Source organism: Saimiri boliviensis, chromosome X (genome assembly GCF_048565385.1).
Source record: "Saimiri boliviensis isolate mSaiBol1 chromosome X, mSaiBol1.pri, whole genome shotgun sequence".
Lineage (NCBI taxonomy): Eukaryota > Metazoa > Chordata > Mammalia > Primates > Cebidae > Saimiri > Saimiri boliviensis.
The window spans coordinates 129,941,608-129,960,218 of record NC_133470.1 but is presented as its reverse complement, the minus strand read 5'-3'; positions in this window follow the sequence as shown (position 1 = coordinate 129,960,218).

Sequence of the window (18,611 nt, the reverse complement as noted above, 5' to 3'; positions counted from 1 at the left end):
AGAAATAGAAGCAAAGTAATTTGCCCAAAGAAATCCAGTAAGTACATGTCTGAGCTTGTGTTAGCATGCACATATTGAAACGAATGTATTGCCTACTTAGGTTTATTTTCTCTTCAAAGTTGGGTTTCAGAGTGTTCAGAGTCAACTATGGCTACTTTGATAATACCATAGTGGTGCCCCAGTCCCTGGTGCATTTAGATTTCGATTTAGGCTATTGTCAGCTTCTCTTCAAATTGTTTGCATATTCCAGTAATGATCCCTTAGGACTTCATACGTGACTAATATTTAGTTTTATCTGGATAGTATTGGTTGGAAGATTTCATGTTTAAAGGACAGAGCAGGTATGAACAGGGCAATGTAAATGTAACAGGCTGCAGCAGGGCAGCACTAAAGTAAATTAGTGACGCCAACCACCCGGGATGGCCAGTTCACTAGCCCACTGGAGACATAGAAGCAAAGCCCTTTCACAACCCTAGGTTAGAATTTGGCACCCTTGGATAGCACTCTGATGACCAGCCTAAAGAAAGCTCACTTAAAATCAGTGGCAGATTCATTGCCCCATATTTGCAGCTGGCAAATGATTGGAGAGAAAGGAATCTTTAGCTGGTGGGGTAACAAGTCAGTCATCAGTTACGAAGTTCCGTTCTAAAGCAGTTTCAATTTAATTTCCTGATTTCTGCTTAACCACAATTAATATTCTGCAAGCGAGTCTGGTTGAATGACTTTAAGACAAAAAGAATAAAAATATGACAAGGACTTATTTTGAGACACTGGCAAACAGGAACACAGCACCATATTTTGGAGAATTGATTCAGGGTGCTACAGAGTGAATGTATTTTTGCTTCAGAGGAACCGAAAGCCAGTTCCCAAGAAAGCTATGTTCTCCATCTGCCCTTATTTGGCTCTGCCCTCTGGGATGTATCTATAGATGGAGTTTCTAGGCTCTCAGAAGCTGAGAGCATCTCTAGTCCATGAATTGAGCCCATTGTTCTTAGCTCTCCCACACACCATAAACCTCCTTTTTTCTAACTGAAAGACCTCTCTTTGTGCTTACATCAGCCAGAGATCAAGATGCAGCCGTATAAACAAGAAACATTTTCTTACAGCACCAGTTGTATTGCTTTTCCTATCTTCAGGGTCAGTACTGAGTGCAGTTATGCAGAACGTGGAAGCTGCAGCTTTGTCCAGAGTAATATTCGTTCATTCCTTAATTCATTCTATGAATATTCATTGAGAAACTACTAAGTATTGTGTTAAACCTCAGGAAGTTCAAGTTTGGGGGTGGTGTGGGTAGAAAGGTGATCAAGACTTGATATTATATTCAAGGATCTCTCTCAAATTTAGCCATAGCAGAAAGGTCTCCCAGGGTAAACTGGAGTGGGGGCAAGGAGTGTGCAAAAGGCAGTAGGACCGGCTGACTGAAGTGGGCATCTGAATTCTCCCCTCAGTATGTGGGAGAGGTGGGGGTTAAGGGCCTTGACTTCACGTGGCTCTGGATTTTTAGGGCCCTGATACAAACAAAACTTCAATTTAGAGTCCTGACAACTTGTGACTTGCTCTTTCTATGTCACCCTGCTTCTTGCCTTATATGTGACAGCATTTATGCACACACTGGCACAATGCATGTGTGTGCTTCCACCCACTCAATCATCTGGAGAGTCAGAGGGCACAAGAACCAAGATTGATATAAACACAAGCTATTCAGCCTGGCCTTTTGTCTCTATCCAGGCTAAATCTGAGAAGTCAAGGAAGGATAATATAAGATACAAGGTGTCAAAACTGCATTTGTACCCCCTAAATTTATACAACAACAACAACAAAGATACAAAGTCTTTCTCCGTTTGGATTTCCTTAACTGTGAACACAGGTAGTGTGTCTATTTTGACATTAACAGGTAACTTGATGAATATTAAGTAACAAAAGAAATATTCATTGTTATATTTACAAAATCAGTACTTGGCCATTCCTACATCAATAAGCAGGCAAGGACTTCAAGTCAATATCTGTACATTGGGAAAGATTTTCCTTGTTCACTCACTTGTTTGAAAGAAGCAAACATGTTTGTTGTATTTGTTGTCTTACAAAGTTTGGTGTCTATGTGCTTCTGTTCCGTGATTCTTGGATTGATTGACTTTATCCTAAAGGGAAAATATCACATAAGGTAATGAGTATTTTACTTGTTATGTATCAATCCAAGGAAATCTATTCTTAACATTTTACTCAAACTCTCAAAAAATATTTATTTGATAAGTTCTCTATGCCAAATGTTATGCTAAGTGTCTGTGCTATAGTGGTGAATAAAAGAGATGGTCTCAGCCCTTATGGAGTTCAACTAAAGACAAAAAGGGGTAGGAAGGGAGACAGGGAGCATGGTGAAGACTGAGGTTAACATCCTACAGAAACAGTGGAAAAGGTAGAATCAGGGAGAAACTTGCACAGTCCCATGAGAAACAAAGGGTTACGTTAAAAAAAAAGAAAAGAAAAGAAAAGATAGAGACATGCAAGTCTGTATTTAGATAAATGCAATGGTATTTAGGATTGAAAAATGTTAAATAGGCTTGGACTATTTTGCTCACCAATATGGAAAGTGACCCAGCTCCGGGTTCCAAAGGAACTAGCTTCATGGATCTTCTATATATTATGTGAAAACCTACCTTTCAAAAATCAAAGAGGCAAACTACAAAGCGGGATGCTGAGGGTTACAATATTAAAACCAATCAAGCCAACTGATATTTGAAAATGTATAGATGGTTTTAATTCTAGTTGATGTTGAATTCACATGTAGACCAACTTTCAAAAACAATAGGGAGGCCAGGAGCTGTGGCTCACTCCTGTAATCTCAGCACTTTGGGAGGCCAAGAAGGGCGGATTACCTGAGGTCAGGAGTTTGAGACAAGCCTGGCCAATGTGGTGAAACCCTGTCTCTACTAAAAATACAGAAATTAGCTGAGCATGGTGGCGGGTGCCTGTAATCCCAGTTACCTGGAAACTGAGGCAGAAGAATCGATTGAATCTGAGAGGCAGAGGTTGCAGTGAGCTGAGATTGCACCACTGCACTCCAGCCTGAGCGACAAGAGCAAAATTCCATCTCAAAAACAAACAAACAAAAAACCAAAAACAAACCCAATAGGGAAATGTGACTCTTGCAATCAAAGCTTCCTTCCATGTCCCCAACATGTACCAGATAGAAATTTGGTGAAATCTCATTTGACTTAAAATATGAAATCAGTCCACATTATAAAAAAAAAAAAGTGAACGGAAACATAAGAATTCTCCTATATGCAGATGACATTATTATCACAAGCTCAGAGTGGTCTTAGCAAACAAATGGCTCAGCTAATTACTACTAGGAAGAAAGTATACATATCAGCTTTCCTTAAAAAAAAAGTCATTTTAAGTAGATGTTCCCAACTTCCTGTTGGTGATTAGTGTGAATAATTCCATAAAGCAGGTACCTCAGGATATATTTTGCAGCTGGCTTATCTGAAAGGACAAAAGTAAATAACATTTCTCAAAGCCAGGTAACATATGGATGCTTATGGAACTCCTGCATGTGTATTGTTGTTTGTTTGTCTTTAATAGCTTAGCAGGTTACAACTACTTGAACGTATTTGCAGGTTAAAAAATTTTAAGTCATGCTTTATGCTCTGTTCATCTTGCTGTTAAAGAAGATCCAAAATAATTGTCTGGACAGGGTGTGGTGTCTCACGCCTGTAATCCCAGCACTTTTTGAGGCCAAAGAGGGCATATCACTTGAGCTTGAGGTCCGGAGTTCAAGACCAGCCTGGCCAACATGGCAAACCTAAAAATACAGAATTAGCCAGGTGTGGTGGTTCATACCTCTAATTCCAGCTACTCAGGAGGCTGAGGCACAAGAATGCTTGAGCCCAGGAGGCGGAGGTTGCAGTGTGCCGAGATTGTGCCACTGCACTCCAGTCCAGGTAACAGAGGAGAGACCTTCTCTCAATAATAATAATAATAATAATAATAATGAAAATAACAATAAAAATAATTGCCTGAAGAGAATCTTAGTCCAGACCATAGGCAGCCTTTTACCTCCAACAATAACAGCTGTACTTTATCAAGCACTGTGTCTGCAAAGTACTTTACACATCTTATCTCATTTCATCCTCACATCAGTCTTACGAGACAGAAGCAACTACTATCCTTTCAGTTCCATGCTGAAGCATGTGGCCTTGTTGGTCACATCAGTTTACACATGAGCATGTTAATCCTACCCTGGCTCAGCTGACTAGCAAAGCTGCAGAGATGAGCTGAGTTCAGGTATTTGTCAGGGAGCAGAACCACTATCATTGTAGCTCAGTACTGTGAACAAAATTTCTCTGAAAAGGGGCTACAAAGCGAGACCTCACCTGTACAAAAAAAAAAAAAAAAAATTACTCCAGCATGATACCTAGTGCCTGTAGTCCCAGCTACTCTGGAGGCTGAGGTAGGAGTATAGCTATAGCCCTGGAGATTGCACCTGCAGTGAGCTGTGATTGCACCACTACACCACTACACTCCATCCTGGGCAACAGATTGAGACACTGTCTTGAATAAAAAAAAAAAAACAAAACAAAATTATTAAAAATAAAAAGGAATTTGGAGAAAAGAGTTTTTTTTTTTTTTTTTTTTTTATTACTTTTTTTGAAACAGGATCTCACTCTGCTGCCCAGGCTGGAGTGCAGTGGCACAATCTTGGCTCACTACAGCCTTGACCTCCTGAGCTCAAGTGATCCTCCCACCTCAGCTTCCAGAGTAGCTGGGACTACAGGCAACTGCCACCATGCTCAGGGATAATTTAAAAATTTTTTTTGTAGAGACGTTGTTTTGCCATGTTGCCCAGGCTGGTCTCAAATTTCTGGCCCACTTTGCCCTCCCAAAGAGCTTGGATTACAGACATGAGCCACTGCTCCCAGCCCCAAGGAAAGATACTTTATTCCAGAGAACAGTTTGGACACCAGAGACACATAGACTTAGGTGTAAAATGAAGATGTGCTCCAGAGAGCAAAGGGAGTGTTCTACTTTTATAGCAAAAGTTTATGCAAATGAAGTATTCAAACTCTACTAGTTCTGATTAGTTGATAGAACTGAGCTCTGATTGGTCAAGTCAACTGAGCCCCTGATTGGTTGAGGCAGCTAAGCCATGATTGGTAAAGGCAGATGATCTCTGATTGGTTGATTCAGGTGAGCTCTGTAAGTCCCAAAGTTGAACAGAGGTATGAGAGTTTTGGAGGAACTCGAGACCTCTGACCTTTAGTTGGCAGATGGCCACTTGGCTCTATTTAAAATTTAGGCACGCTTACCCACTCAGGATCCATCTTGAAGCATTGCCTATTTCAGATTCACATTTGTTCGTAGTACTGGCCAAAATTCCACTAAGAGAAGCAATGGTTATAGGGGATAACCTGAATGAGGTGTACTCCGTCAATCCCCAGTCATCCCAAGTATTTTTTATTGTGCAATCCTATCAGTAAATCATGTTGGAGCCCATACCCGCCATGACCTTGCTGCTCTAAGTGTGATCTTAGAACAAGGATCACCTGAGAGCTAGTTAGAACTGCAGCATCTCAGCCTGACCTACACTCACTGAATCAGAAACTGCACTTTAACAAGATCCCAGGATGATTTGTATGCATATTAAAATTTGAGCAGATTTGCTGTAATTATATAAAATGTATTAAAAATATATGATAAACATATCCTTTGAATATTGACATTATATTAATGTACTGCTGTTCTAATATACACATTGTAAAGCATGAAAAATAGAACATTTAAAAGTATAAGATAAATATGAAATATTTTAAAATATATTTTATTTGATAATCTATATATACAATTTATATCTTATTTGAAACATATTATTAATATTTTAGTGAGAATGATGTGACCGAATATGCCTCATTAATTCTGAAATCACGGTTTAACATTTTAAAATACTGAGTTCAGTTTAAACTGACCCTTGGCTTGAATGGATGTCATAGCTGAAAATAGTAACTTACAAAGAATCATAGATGTAAATGGATACAGTATGACATTGGCAGTGCTCAATAAATTATGTTAATTTTTCAGTCTCACTTTGCAGTTACGCAAAAGTTTTTGTTGAAATTTGACTGTTAAATTTTCACTCTCCTTGCCATCATTCAGTGGCCCTTGGAAACTAAAATATATATATATTTTTTGAGACAGAGTCTTGCTCTGTCGCCCAGGCGCATATATATATATATATATATATATATATATATATATATATGGAAAAGAAGTGACAAACATCGTTTTCAGCAACGAAGTCACAAGCTGATGAAGGTATCTCCACATATCTGTTTTCAAATTCTCTCGGTATGACATATTTCCTTTGAAAGACACTTACTGTCTCACTAATTGTTAAAAGGGCATATTTCTTTGACAGATCAATAGAGTGAGAACACCTGAGTCAATCTTTTTAATATTTATTGATATTAGATATTAATAAAACTTTTTTCTTAAGATTAAAAATTAATACAAATACTAGTTCACATGGATCATGTTGCAATCACCAAGGAGTGCACACACATCTCACATTAGAGTTCATACTGTGTAGTAGTTTCTCCAAACCATTTTGAGGATGGAAATCTCTTTCTAAGGTGATAACTTTTTCAGGTCTCTACCATAACAGGTGGAGGGAAGTATTACCCACTGGCTGAGAAAACATTTAAAATGTACGATCAATTCAATAACACTCTTTTAAAACTTTTTCTTACAGAAAATCTCAAACATATGTAAGAGTAAAGAGGTTCCTTATATGCAAGGAGCCTCACGTAATCATTACTCAGCTTCAGTAATGATCAATATTCAGTAACTTTTTTTTTTTTTTTTTTTTTTTTTTGTGAGACGGAGTTTCGCTCTTGTTACCCAGGCTGGAGTGCAATGGTGTGATCTTGGCTCACCGCAACCTCCGCCTCCTGGGCTCAGGCAATTCTCCTGCCTCAGCCTCCTAAGTAGCCGGGATTACAGGCATGCGCCACCACGCCCAGCTAGTTTTTTTTGTATTTTTAGTAGAGACGGGGTTTCACGATGTTGACCAGGATGGTCTCGATCTCTCGACCTCGTGATCCACCCGCCTCGGCCTCCCAAAGTGCTGGGATTACAGGCTTGAGCCACCGCGCCCGGCGCAATATTCAGTAACATTTTAAAATGAGTTGGTATTCTATTGATGTCCACACAGATGAAGACATATCATTCATTCATTTTACTGACAATCCTTGGTGTTCAGACGAATGCGGGGGGGGGGGTACTCTTTGAAGCAACACCTCTGTTTTCTACTCCACCCACGAGAGGACAGAGGACAAAGTTTGGGGATTGCTTTACTTTAGAGTCTAAAACATCTTCCTGTTTATGCCAGACCAATAGGTAGCAACATTTTACTTGAATTGCTTCATAGTGGCCATCTTGGAATTATTTTTACTAAATTGCTGTGTTTTTTCACGTCAATGACCTATATTAAGGGCCGTTTTTTAAAAACCGTCCTACACAACTGGCTATATTTACTATGGGCATGTTTTTGTGTGTGTCATTCATTATACTATATTTACCCAGAAGGCTACAGGGGACATATTTCTCTTCAGTCTGGTATCAAAACTAGTTGTGCTTTATTTGAGTGTTGAAGTACGAGCAGACTGTCATGATTCCTGATGTTTTGTTTTGGATATTTTTGAGGGGCAGAACACATTAATTGCTTTAGTAATTCAATCTTGCTGAGTTGTTGAAACCAACCAGGTTTCAAAACCACCTCCTATTTTGTTGGGTTCTTTTTCCTTCTCTTTCCCCTCTCATTTCTGTGGAAGTGTGAAGTAAAGGTTCCAAAACCACCTCTTATCTCGTTGAGTTCTTTTTCTTTCTCTTTCCCTTCTCATTTCTGTGAAAGTGTGAAAGGTGGTCAGAATTGAAAGAAGACAAAAGAAAACAGATATAGGTCCTTCTTCCATAACCCTCAATTCAAACTCTAGAGTTCAGAAACCCTTAAAACACCAGACTTAAAACTGGTTTTGTCAATAAGTTAATGCTCAAGTATGCTGAATTAGTATCTTCTCTCGATCAGACCTGTATACTCATTTTAATGTATCTGCATGAAAGAGACCTTGTCTGGCAAAAACTTGGAGAAATAGGTATAAATTTGACTTTAAATGGCTCCATGTCAAAAACTTTTACTTTCAAAGGTAAGAAAGGCATTTGGTATATTGTTCACTGTCTTTTTTTTCCCCACAGTAAACCCTAGGGCAGCTAATTTTCAGGGCTGTTTTCAGCATGCTAGGACAACTCTAATTGTTTCAAGGAATATTAGGAAAATGATACAAATAAGATTTTAATGCAATTCAATTTTAAATGCATATACCATACAACTTGAGGAAAAGAAAATGAGATAAACTAAAATAAAACAAGTGATAGTTTTCAATTCTAAAGTATTCGGGGTTTATTGCTTTAAAACAGGGTTACCAGCTAATTTTTTGTATTTTTAGCAGAGATGGGTTTCTCCATGTTGGTCAGGCTGCCCTCCAGCCTGGGAAACAAGAGCAAAACTCCATCTCAAAACAAAAACAAACAAACAAGCAAACTAACGAAAACAGGATTACCAACAAATACAGATCCATTGTAGGGTCTGCCTCATTCTCTCCGCTTCTGCCTTCCTGGGCTTACAGTGGAGTACAATGATTCTGCAGGACTGGGTTTTACTGTTACTGTGGACACTCGTGACGCCTTCTCCACGGTGTTCCAGTATTCCATTTTCCTAGTCTGAGTACCTACCTTGTTTACCATTTATACTAGGGTTGTCCCTACTTCAAATAACTTTACACTTATTGCTCCAGTCCCCTCTTAGGACTGTGGCTTCTAGGCTCCTATCATTTGGTCCCACCACCTTCCCAGGTATGCTGTTCCTGCCAAGTGGTGACAGGCCTCCTAAATACGATGACCTAATGCTCTCTAGATTTGTTTGTCATTGGGCCTAGCATCTGCACTCCGTCCACCTTACTGAATGTGAATAAATTATTGTTTCACCAGAAAATCCTGAGATCCTGGAACTGACAAACTGGGACTTTAACAACTTTGATTATGTACTGGCATTGTTCTTAGTACTTTGCAGATAGTAACTCATAAAAGCCTCATAACAATCCAGAGGTGAGCACTATTATTAGTGTCATTCTAATTTTAAAGATGAAGCAACTGAGGCACGGACAGGTCAAATACATTACCCAAAGTTACAGGCTGATAAGTGGTAGAACTATGATTTAAACTTATGTAGTCACATTCCAGAGTCTCTTTACTTAACCACTGTTCTGTGGTTCTCTCAGCACAGGGAAACATTCTGTCACAGGGGAGGAAGTCTTTATAATGAAAGAAAACATTTTATATAGCAAACTGTCCTGTTTGTCCTGGGAGAGGGGCATGTCAAGGACAAAATGAGATTAATGAGAACAGAACACTCAAGGCCAGAATAGGCTAATCAGAACTTGGAACATCTAGTCTCCACTATGAGGGGAGTCAATGCCACTGTGAAAATTATGTAACCACTAAATGGAGAAGAAATTTTATCAAGAAATTAACCGCTAAAAAATACATACTACATAAACACCAGCAGATAGCTTACAAGGATACCAGCATGTTTAAAGACTATATTAAATACATTAAAGTGGGTGCCTGACATGGGAGAAGAAGATAGGGATAGGGATCATAGAACAAGAAAGAGGGAGAGAGTGAGAGAGAGACAGCAAGAGAACAAGAGAGAGTGAATGAGAGAGAGAGAGAGAGAGAGAAGGGGGGGAGGGAGAGAGCAGGAGGAGAGAGAGAGAGAGAGGGACCTTGCCTGAAATGATAATGAAAATATGCTAAGAACTCAGAAATTTGATCGACTCAATTTTCAGTCCAAATTATTGCCCTGGAATGGCATCCTTTGCCCTTGAGGGCACTGATAATTGTGCTAGTTGGATACACAGAGTTTCTGTTACATATTAAGGGTAAGCAGGACTACAGTTTAGGAAGTGGCTGCGTAGGAATGAAGCTTGATGTAGCCTTTGCTTTACCGGGAAATGACTAAGTTATTCTTTGACTCTGCTTTTCTTTGCAGTTACGTGTGAAAATAAACTCATATCATGGGCCATCAGTGTGTGACAGGCTAGTTTTTTTACAACTTTATGGTTATATAATTCATACGCAATTGACCCCTTTAAAGTGTACAATCCAATGGGTTTTATTAATATTAGGCTCACAGAGTTGTGCAGCTATGACCACAATCTTGGAACATTTTCATCACCCCCAAATGAATATCCATACCCATTAGCAGTGATTCTTGATTCTCTCACCCCCACATCCCTAACACTAAGCAATCACTAATCCACCTTCTGTCTCTGTGGATTTGTTTATCCTGGGCGTTTCATGTATGTTTATTGTGGCACCGTTCAACATAGACTTGGAACCAACCCAAATGCCCATTAGTGATAGACTGGATAAAGAAAATGTGGCACATATACACCATGAAATACTATGCAGCCATAAAAAAAGGATGAATTTATGTCCTTTGTAGGGACATGAATAAAACTGGAAACCATCATTCTCAGCAAGCTGACACAAGAACAGAAAACAAAATACTGCATGTTCTCACTCATAAGTGGGCGTTGAACAGTGAGAATACATGGACACAGGGAGGGGAACATCACACACTGGGGCCTGTCCCAGGGTGGGGGGAATAGGGGAGGCATAGTAGTAAGTTGGGGAATGGGGAGAAATAGCATTAGTAGAAATACCTAATGTAGATGACGGGATGATGGATACATGACACATGTACATGTATGTAACAAACCTGCGTGATCCACACATATACTCCTGAACTTAAAGTATAATAATAAAAAAGAAAATTCATTAACTTGGAAAAATAAATAAATAAATAGCATCCTATACAGTCTTTTGTGACTGGCTTCTTTTCCTTAACAGTATTTTTGAGGTTCATTCATGTTGGAGCATATATCAGTACTTTGATCCCTTTTACTGCCAAATAATATATATTTCAATTGATGAATAATATATATTCAATTGTATGGATATGCCCCCCCCCCTTTTTTTTTTTTGAGACGGAGTTTCGCTCTTGTTACCCAGGCTGGAGTGCAATGGCGTGATCTCGGCTCACCGCAACCTCCACCTCCTGGGTTCAGGCAATTCTCCTGCCTCAGCCTCCTGAGTAGCTGGGATTACAGGCACGTGCCACCATGCCCAGGTAATTTTTTGTATTTTTAGTGGAGACGGGGTTTCACCATGTTGACCAGGATGGTCTCGATCTCTTGACCTCGTGATCCACTCGCCTCGGCCTCCCAAAGTGCTGGGATTACAGGCTTGAGCCACCGCACCCGGCCGCCACTTTTTTTTTTTTTTTTTTTTTGAGACAGAGTCTCACTTTTGTCACCCAGGCTGGAGTGCAGTGGTGCAATTTCAGCCCACTGCAACCTCCACCTCCCAGATTCAAGCGATTCTCCTGCCTCAGCTTCCTGAGTAGCTGGGATTACAGGTGCCTGCCACCATGCTCAGCTAATTTTTGTACTTTTAGTAGAGACTGGGTTTCGCCATGTTGGCCAGGATTGTCTCAAACTCCTGAACTCAGGTCATCCACCCTCCTTGGTCTCCCAAAGTGCTGGGATTACAGGCGTGAGTCACCACACCTGGAGCCACATTTTGTTTATCTATTCTTCAGTTAATGAGCATTTGAGGTTTACCCACTTCTTTGCTATTATAATACTGCTGCAAGGAATATTCCTGTACAAGGTTTTGTGTGAACATATGTTTTCATTTCTAATGGATTGATGCCTAGGAGTAGAATTGCTGAGACATATGTTAATTTTATGTTTAACTTTTTGAGGAACTGTCAGACTGTTTTCCACAGTGGCTGCAATAGTCTACATTTCCAACAATGTGTGAAGGTTCTAATTTCTCCACATACTTGTCAACACTTGTTATTATCTGGCTTTTTAATTATAGCCATCCTAGTAGGTACAAAGTAAAATCTCATTAAGGTTTTGTTTTGCATTTGCCTGATAACTAATGATGTTAAGCATCTTTTCATGTACTTATAGTCCATTTGTATATCTTTAGAGAAATATCTATTGAGATATTTTACCCATTTTAAAATGATTTGTCTATTATTGTGTTATGAGTACTTTAGATAGTTTAGCTACCAGTTCCTTGTCAGATGCATTATTTTTAAATATTTTACTTTATTCTATGTGTTGTCTTAACTTTCTTGATGGTGGCTTTGAAGCAAAAAAGTTAGTCCAATTTATCTATTTTTTCTTTTGTTGCTCTTCTTTTTGCTATCATAACTAAGAAATCATTGCCCAATCTAAGGTCACACAGATTTTCACCTATGTTTTCTTCTAAGAGTTTTATAGTTTTAACACTTACATTTACATCTATATTAATTGTGAGTTAGTTTTTGTATACACTGTGTGGCAGGAGTCCAATTTCATTCTTTTCCATGTGGATATTCAGGCATTCCAGCACTGTTTCTTGAAAAGACTATTCTTTCGCTGTTGAATTGTCCTGACAGTCTTTTTGAAAATAGATTGATCACAAATGTCAGGGTTTATTTCTAGGATCTCAATTCTATCCTGTTGATCTATATGTCTATTATTATGTCGTTACTACACTGTCTTGATTACTGCAGTTTTGTAGTAAGTTTTGAAATTGACAAACGTGAGTCCTCCAACTTTATTATTTTCCAAGCTTGTATTAGCTATTCTGAGTTATTTGCATTTCCATATCCATTTCAACATCAATTTCAGCATCAGCTTGTCAGTCTTTGCAGAAAAAAAAAAAAGGCTAGCTTGCATTTTGTCAGGGATTATATTGATTCTATAGATCAATTTGGGGAGTATTGCCACCTTAACAACATTGAGCCTTTCAATTCACGAACACAGGACACCTTTCCATTTATTTAGGTCTTATTTAACATCTTTCAATGAAGTTTTGTAGTTTTCTGTGCATAAGTCTTACACTTTTTTGTTACATCTTTTTCTAAGTATTTTTGATGCTATTATAAATAAAATTATATTTTAAATTTTCTTAAAATTTTTAATTGCTCATTGCTAATGTACAGAAATATGACTGACTTTTGTGTGTTGATCTTATGTCCTGCAATGTTGCTGAACTCATTTATTAGCTCTAATAGATTTTTGGGGTTTCTTCACGATTTTTAAATATATAAAATCATATCTGTGAATAGAGATTATCTTATATCTTCCTTTCCGCTTTAGAGGCCTCTTGTTTATTGCCTCTGCCTAATTGACCTGGATAGAACTTCCATTGCAATGTTAAATAAAAGTAGAGAGAGTTGACATCTTGTCTTTTTCTTGATCATAGAAGGAAAGCTTTCAGTCTTTCCCCATTAAGAAGAATGTTGACTGTAGGTTTTCCATAAGAGCCCTTTATGAAGTTAGGGAAATTCTCTGTATTTCTATTCTATTGAGTGTTTTTATCAAGAAGGGGTGTTCAATTTTGTCATCCATTAAGATAATCATACACTTTTTTCTCTTTATTCTAATAATATGGTGTATTCTATTGACTGACATTCATATGTGAACCAGCCCTGCATTTCTGGGATAAGTACTAGTTGGTCATGGTGTATGATCCTTTTGAGATGTTGTCTGACTCAGTTTTCTACTATTTTGTTGAGGATGTTTGCATCTATATTTGTAAAGGTTATTGGTCTGTATTTTTCTTTTCTCATTGTGTCTTTTACCTGGCTTTGGTATCAGGGTACTACTGGTCTCATAGAATGAGTTGGGAAATGTTCCCTCGATTTTTGGAAGAATTTGTGAAGGATTGGTGTTAATCCTATTTTTAAAAGCCTGGTGGAGTTCACCAGTTAAGCTGTCTGGTCCTGGACTTTGTGGGAGGTTTCTTCATTACTAATTTAATCTCTAAGATTTTCTGTTCCTTCTTGAGTCAGTCTCGGCAGTGTATGCCTGTCTAGAAATGTGTTTATTTCATCTAAATTATTTTATTTTATTTTATTTTATTTTATTTTATTTTATTTTGAGATGCAGTTTTGCTCGTTACCCAGGCTGGAGTGCAATGGCGCGATCTCGGCTCACCGCAATCTCCGCCTCCTGGGTTCAGGCAATTCTCCTGCCTCAGCCTCCTGAGTAGCTGGAATTACAGGCACGCACCACCATGCCCAGCTGATTTTTTTGTATTTTTAGTAGAGACAGAGTTTCACCATGTTGACCAGGATGGTCTCGATCTCTCGACCTTGTGATCCACCCTCCTCGGCCTCCCAAAGTGCTGGGATACAGACTTGAGCCACCGCGCCCGGCCTCATCTAAATTATTTAATTTGTTTATGAGGTTTTAAAAAAATAGTTTCCTTTATAATTAAAAAAATTCTGTAAGGTGATATTTTATTGCTAATTTTTGTAAGTCAACTTTTGTCTCTTTTCTTGGTATGTCTGGCTGAATTTCATTGATCTTTTCAAAGAACCAACTTTTGATTTTGCTGATTTTTCTCTATTGTTTTTCTATTCTCTATTTCATTTGTTTACCTCTAATGTTTTTGTTTGCTTTTCAGAAACAGGGTCTTACTCTGTCACCCAGGCCAAAGTACAGTAGTGCAATCAGAGCTCACTGCAATCTTGAACTCCTGGATTCAAGTGATTTTCTCACCTTAGCCTCCCAAGTAGCTGGGATTACACATGTGACACACTGCATCCCCTCTAATCTTCATTATTTACTTTTTCTGCTTGCTTCGGATACTCTTCTTTTCCTACTTTTAAGATGAAAAGTTGGTTATTGATTTGAGATCTTTCTTCCTTTAAATCTAAGTGTTTACAGATACAGTATAAATTTCCTCTAAGTACTGCTTTTTCTGCATCCCATAAGTTTGGCATGTTGTAATTTCATTTTTATTCATTTCATGGCATTTTATAATTTTTCTTATAATTTCTCCTTTTATCTGTTGGTTATTTAGGTGGGTGTTAATTTCCACATATTTGTGAATTTCCCAAATTTCCTGCAGTTGTTAATTTCTTATTTCATTGTACCATGATCAGAGAATATTCTTTGGATAATATAAGCCTTTTAAAATTTTTTGAGACTTTTGTTATTGCTTAACTAAGCTATCCTGGAGAATGTTCATTCTGCACCGGAGAAGAATTTGTATACTGCTGTTTGGGGGTGGAGTTTTCTACAGATGCCTGTTAGGTCTGATTGGTACATAGTGTTATTCAAGTCCTTTCTTTGCTGTTTAGTTACCTAGTTTTTCTACCCATTATTTCAAGTAAGATATTGAAGTCTTTACCTATTGATATTTTTGAATTGTCTATTTCTCCCTTCCATTGTATCAGCTTTTCGCATTATGTGTTTTGGGGCTCTATTGTTATGTGCATATATGGGATGGGATAGATTTTTAAAGGTTGTTCAGTTCCTGTTTATCCAAAGTGATAAAAGATGGAGCAGAGAAGGGGACGTCCTTGCGGCCCAAAGCCTGCCCTGTCTTCCACACGCCAGGACATAGGCTGTCACTAGATTCCATGCTGGCGGGAAGAGTGGCTCATGGTTGCATTTTACTCTTTGATGTTCCACTCTTAAAATGACACATTTTAAGAGGCAAATGAACAAATGAAAGTTTGCTCAGAAGATAGTGCTCAGAAACCAAAGACTCATTCTAGACTCGTCCTTCATGACACATGCCTAGTTCTGTCAGTCCTGTCTTTCCCCTCTCATTATAACTGAAACCGGAATGACTGAAACAGCCTCATCTCGGCTCCTCCTGCCCCTCTTCTAATCCCAAGTCTGATCTATCTCCCGACTGCAGTCAGAGTACTCTTTAAAAAGGCAATTCTGATCTCCAATAACTTCTGTTTAAAACTTTTTACTGAAAGCAAGCACTGTCAGTGATTCCTGTGGGGCTTTCCTCCCCCTCATCTTTCTCTACTGTTGTCACCCCAGCCCCCACTCCTCCCATAATAAAAAGTAGACCTTCCCTGTCTCTCCCACTGTCAAAGGACTCTTAGCTGAAAGAATAAGATTCCCTGGCTTCTTCACTGAATTATTCATCTTTGCTGCTTTGGTATGGCAAAACTTCTTATTAAAAGCCCTGGATAGGAGTGACCTACTCAGTGCAGCCCTCACAACTAGACAGACAGAAGCCAAGAAGAGGAAGAGATTCAGTGGCAGGGGTGGGAGGCTCCCCCAAAGGAGCTGTGACAGGGAGTCCCCAGAACTCAGGGACTTGGGAAGCTGAAGGATACTTCTAAAAACTCATGGCCATGGGGTGACCATGGTGCTCATTTGGGCTGTTGTCCTTCTCCACAGCTGTGGTCAAACCCAGAAGCCTGTTTTCCACCATTGCTTCCCAGTTCTGGAATCTTCTGAGCACTAAGCAGTTACGGAAAATCCAGACATGGGATGGAAGAGAACTCAGCTTTCTGTCTAGGTCGTTGGGACTCTGTGTGGCGGGGTAAAATGGGATGGGTTATCCCTATTGTACCTTGAGTGACTGAGGGCATGTCAGGAGGAGATCCAGAGGTGGGGGAGAAGACCTCATTTCTAGTTCTAGCTCTGGTATTAACCGGCTGTGTGACACCAGGGACATTGCTTGCCTTCTTTTTGAGTCTTTGTTTGCTTGTACACAGAAGGCAGCACACACACTACTGCCATGATCATGGGCTCTACTGCCAGCCTGCCAGCGTCTGCTTCTTCCAAGATATGTAATCCTGAAAAATCATTTAGCTTGACAAAGCCTTAGTCTCCTCATCTGTAAAATGGGGGCAACAACAGTACCTACCTCAAACGATTGTTGAAAATGCACGTAAAACATTGAGCACATGGCTTTAATAAACACTCAATAAACGTCACTACTGGTCTCTTATCAGAATACCTCTTTCTCCAGAGCTTGGTTTGTTGAGCCATAAACTCTCAGGTCTATTTCTGGAAGGGATGTGACACTTTGGCCATATCGTCTCCCAGAAGAGCCTGTTTGCAGGTAGCCTGAGCCATCCCTTCAGAATATGTTTAGATCGATACACATCTCACGTGATGTCATGCAAGGGCACATGGCCCACCCCTCATTTTTTCTTCACCCTTGAAAACACTGCCTTGGACTCCAATGGTCCTGAGCTTTAGAAGTCACCTGCTCATGACTCAGCAGTAAGAGAAACTCTGAAGGCCCACTCTCAGGGAGGCAGGAAGGCTGGGGAGCCAGAGACCAGGTGAGCTGGGGCCAGGGCAAGAGGGTCAGCAAGAACCAGAGCCCCCTTCCCCCTGGGCTTCAGAGATCCAGCCATCTGGCCAGAAATGCACCTTTGTCCATGGCCTCTTGCCCAAAACCTGGCTAGCTTGGCTTTCTTGTCTGCTGTACAATTTGTGAGTGACTTCATATTCTGCTTAGAGACTAGAACCCATGAAGAAGGGGCCCAGGCCCTTTCTTTGTCACCTTTCAAGCCTATTAATTGTTGTTATGAACTGAATATCAATGAAATTCACATGCTGAAGCTCTAACCCCTAATAGGATGGTATTTGGAGAAGGGGTCTTTGGGAGGTGATTAGGTTTAGATGAGGTCATGAGGGTGGGGTCCTTATGATGAGATTAGTGTCCTTATAAGAAGAGGGAGAGACCAGAGCATGATTTCTCTCTGTTATGTGGGGATACAATAAGATGGTGGCCAACTGCAAGCTAGTAACAGGGCCCTCTGGAGAGCCTGACCATCCTAGCCTTGGATTTCCAGCCTCCAGAACTGTAAAAAGTAAATTTTTGTTGTTTTTAACCACCTAGCCTGTGATATTTTTTATTGCTGCCTGAGCTAAGACAATGATGCTGCAAGAAACCTTGCCACCAGAGCAGCTAAGATCAGCCCCTACGGAGCCACTGCCACACAGCATTGTGGTCCAAACTGGGGCAGACACCAGTGCTGCCTAATCCATTCTTTCATGTATTCATTCAATTTCTTTTTTTTTCTCAGAGGCAGAGTCTCTGCTGCCCAGCTGGTCTCATACTCCTGGGATCAAATGATCCTCTCACCTCGACCTCCCAAGTAGCTGGGAATGCAAGTATGTGCCACTGTACCTGGCTTAACTAAAAAATCTTTAGCTAGCACCTACCCTGTGCCTGGCTTTGCGCTAGGTGCTGTAGGGTGCACAGCAGGCCCAGGCTGCAACCTCGTGGTGCTTAGGGGCTAGTAGGGAGGAGCATCGCTTAAGAATCACACACATGAAAGTGAGACACAATAGAATTTTTTAAACCCCAAGATGTTGTGAATACCTATATGATTGGGCAAGGGCCCAGGAAAGAACTCCAAGGAAGTGACATCTAAGTCTGGACACCAAGAAAAAGAAGGCACCAGCTAGGCAAAGAGTGAAGGGGAGATTGGTGCAGGTGGAGGGATGAAGTGAGTTCCCGCCTCCCAGCCAGGGCATTCCCAAACTCTTTTGTCTTGGCAGAGTGTGGCTCTCTGAGGTCTGTATGCCTGTTGGCTTCTACTGGCCTAACAAATTCTCTGACTACTGCCATCTGGGTTTTGCATCAGTCACCAGAAAAGCTTGATAAGAGGCAGATGTCTGGGCTGCACCACCCTTAGAGACTTTAAGAAGCTCATT